The sequence below is a fragment of the Camelina sativa genome, chromosome 2 (genome assembly GCF_000633955.1).
Source record: "Camelina sativa cultivar DH55 chromosome 2, Cs, whole genome shotgun sequence".
NCBI classification, from domain to species: domain Eukaryota; kingdom Viridiplantae; phylum Streptophyta; class Magnoliopsida; order Brassicales; family Brassicaceae; genus Camelina; species Camelina sativa.
In genome coordinates this window covers 12,996,935-13,001,186 of record NC_025686.1, presented here as the reverse complement: position 1 = coordinate 13,001,186, position 4,252 = coordinate 12,996,935, and positions in this window count along the sequence as shown.

Below are 4,252 nucleotides of genomic sequence, written 5' to 3'. Positions count from 1 at the left end.
TATTCCTTTAAATACACGATCATCAAAAATATACAATAATTTTTATAAAATTAATTGTATACCTTGGAAATCTTCAATAACACCCCAACGAATAACACAAATTAAACGTTCACCCTGGAATGATTTTAAAGCATCGCAGAATTCCGCAGCCATTTTTTCGAATAATTCACACCTTAGTAGGGTTCCACTAAAATTAAAGAATTAAAATTTGTGTGATTAAAAATAATGGATTAAGAGTATGTTTATGTATAATATATAAATATATATGAGTTTTAAAATTTACCTGAAATCACGAAGATCAAATGAGATTTTGTGGTTAATTGAGATATCCTCTCCTCTTTTTTTAATTTTAAGATTATCTTCAGTACTTTCCAGCTCATCATCTTTTTCATCTTCTTCAAATGAGATTTCGTCATCTTGATCATTGTTACCACTGTTATCTGTTTGGTATTTGCCATCATCATCAGTTTCTTCCTCAGTATCATCCTCTTCTTCATCTTCTTTATAATCATCATCGTCCTGATCTCCAACATCAATGTCATCATCAGAGTCTTCAAAGATCGTGCAATTTGTTTCATATTGATCATGAAAAGTATGTTTTTCTTTTGATCTGAACCATATCGAGTACAGTACTTAAATAACATACGGATATTATCACTTTGTGTGACATCCTCATGTTTTCCATTATTTTCCACCCCTTTGATTTCCTCTTTTTGTTGTAATTCTCTGAAATTACATCTGAATTCGCCAACATTTACAACCTCACCAATAATGTCTGTATAAAATTTAAATTAGTTCAAATATAATGAATCTCAAATAGTATTTGCAATTTCTTTTTAAAAAACTGAATTATTCCCTTACCGATTAAGTAATCTTCACATTGGGTACCATCATGGATGAGTTTGAAATCGACGAAATCATAGAAATCTTCCCCTCCAACAATTGAATTCTCACTTATTTTGGTATTGTACAAAATAACAATTTTGTAACGATGTGTAGTAGCTAAACATGAACCATTCTGTTCAACAACCTTAAAGTCTTCGAAATCAAGCCAATCACCAACCTTGAACTTTAAGACAAAACGATCATAAACATCTCCACAAAAGGAGCATTGGACCTTTACACCCTAATAAAACATAGTATTATTAATTATCGGATAATACGATTTTGTTACATGTCTTTAAAATATTTTTAAAACCTTGTGATTTGTAACTTTCAGGTATAATTATTTGAAATATATAATGAGCTCATAATTAAATTAAAGTAAATACCTTAATATCAGTTAAAACCATCTCCAAACTTGGACCTTTATCTTCCCACAGACATAAGACCTTCACACGAATTTTCCATTCATATTTTGAAGAGTTCAAACGCGAAACATCATCGAAAAGGCTATACCTAACCATAATTTCTTGCTTTTTTGTGTGTTCTTTGTATTCCTTCTCTGATTTAGGTTTAAAAAATCAAAAGTGTCGAATAGACGTATATATATACAATTTTATATATTCACAATTTACATTTTTTTTCGGAAGTGATATTTTTAAATTCCTGTTTACCAAATCATTTTACTATTCTGTAAAGATCTCCAGACATTGATATATCTTTATATTTCCTTTTATTTTTGAGTTAAATAGTAATCTTCTTAATGATTATCATTACGGCTTTAAATGCGTATTTTTTTTTTTAAATAAATCATGATCTTACACTATATTCTAAACTGTTTTAAATATAGAATATCTCTTAAGATTTTCAACCCTACTTTACATAAGGTATAAAATAACAATTTTAGAATTTTCTAACAATAGTCTTCAAATTTTTGAACATAATAATTATCACATTTTAAAGAATATTAGCATCATTATGTCTTTTCTCTATTTTTTGCAAAATTGAAATAATAATCAAGAACCTTAGTAACCGATCGTTTAGATATCATAATATTCATAATACTATTCTCTAAATATCATACTTATCTTATCCTCACGTCTGAATATGAGCTTCGACACCAAGGATTGTTCTTCCATATGCAGATTGTTTTCATTAATTAATAAAATTATTCAAAATATTAGACATAATTTTTAACACTTTTTTTTTATGTTAATAATAGTTATGAATATAGCATTTCATTGTTTTATTTTGTTCTTATATAATAATCAAGCACCTTGGTATTCGGTCATTTGATCGTCATTAATAAAGTATAATCTTATATTATTAAAATAAATTATCATTGGACTATTTCTATTTCATAAAATATTCATCCATCTAAAACAATATCAATAAAAATACGATTATAAGATCGCATAACATTCATCCTACTATTCTCGAAAATTTGTCTTCCTCCTTTCTTCACGCCAATGTTTTTAAAACCGGACCGGAGAGTGAACCGGAATTCTTTCGGGTCACTGGGTCAATCGGTCCAACCGGTCGGACCATGGGTCAATTAAATAATATATATTTTAATATTTGTGAACATAATTTTAACTTTTTTTATCTTTTTCTTACAAAATATATCAACAATACCTTTCATTTAATAAAACATAAAATAGTAAATGAACAAGAGCTTGCATAATGTATTATGTATATGTAAATAATAGAAAATCTTCACTGAAAACAAACAGCAACATAAGCAACGTGACAATATGACATGAACCAAACAAACAAAGGTAGGAACCACGTATGATAGAATTTCTTTTTGTCCCACATCGACCAAGAGCTAAGTAAATTACATTATTAAGTTGATATATATTAGCAACATAAGCAATTCAGATTTTCGTTGGGCTGTAAAGGCCCGTGTCGTAGTGTAAAAAATATATTTTTTTATTGACCCGATCCACCGGTTTAACTCCGGATTTCCGGATTTTAGTGGGTTTTTTCGGTTCTATCCGGGTATTTAACAATCCGGTTTTTAGGACTAACTCGGATCGGACTATAAGCCGGTTTGCGGGTTAACCGGTCTAATCGGCCGGTCCGGTCCGGGTTTAAAAACACTGCTTCACGCCTGATTTTTTGCAATGACACTAATCATATCTTCTTCCATACGCTGCCTATTTTTTAAAATAATAACAATGTTATAAATTATATATAATGGAATTTGATTGAGATTATTTGAAGATAATTACCGTGTAGTTTAGAAGGAACGGAAACGACTCTGATTTTTTGCGATCAATAGCTTCTCTGCAGATATTCACAAAAATAGGATTAAGATCAGAATTTACAGAAAAATGATAATAATTTGTTTCATTAAATTTTAGTATCAAGATGACTTTAAAACACTATTGATTTGCATAAAAATACCAAATAAACAAATGATTAACAAACGTTTGAAGATGATCCAAACAAATAATTAGAGTCAAAACCGCCTTTTAACATAGAATTACTACCGAACAATAGCCAAAAGATGTTGTGTTGCTGACTCTGCATCTCTAATCTGTTGATTAATCACACTAAATATTGTTATATCCGTGAAAATAAGAGTTATTAATTTAAGACTATAACTATTAATTTATTTAAAAATATACCATAATTTCTGGGATATTATTAACACCATTAACAGTCTTTCTGCAATAATAATCAGTAAATGCAAATGTTAATATGATTTTCTGAATCAAATATATTTATATATATAATTAATTTTCCTTTTAAAATAAAAATACCTGTTTTTCACCATACGATCATTGGTAGATTCATCTAAACAATGTTTAAATTAAATTTGATCATTAGAAATATATTAATATAAGGAATTTTAAATTTAGCAACATACCTTTTAGCAATATATTTGAAGATGCAGAATTCAAAAAAGAAATTTTGATAGTCCTCGCCACCTCCACCTATTCATTTATATTTATTTGTTAGAGCCACAAACTTATGAATTAATTTTTTTAACGATGATAGAGTAATTTACTATTAAAATTTAAATTACCAAACATCTCTCATCACTATGATCATCTTCAGAAGCTTTCCTGCAACTATAGAAATAAGTCTTTCTATTTAGCATCATCAAACTATAAAGATTAAAGTTTAAAGTATTCAAATATAAAAGACCTAGATTTCTTGTCCGAGAACATAGAACTAAGATCACGACCATGTACTAACTCACCTGAAACATAAGAATTAGTATAATCGTTTTTACAAAACATTAAATAAATCAAGAAACCTATACAATATAATATAAGAAGTAATAATGAAACCATACTCAAAGTTTTGGTAATGCTCGAACCTGCGTTCCAAACAAATACTACAGAAAGAGGACATGAAT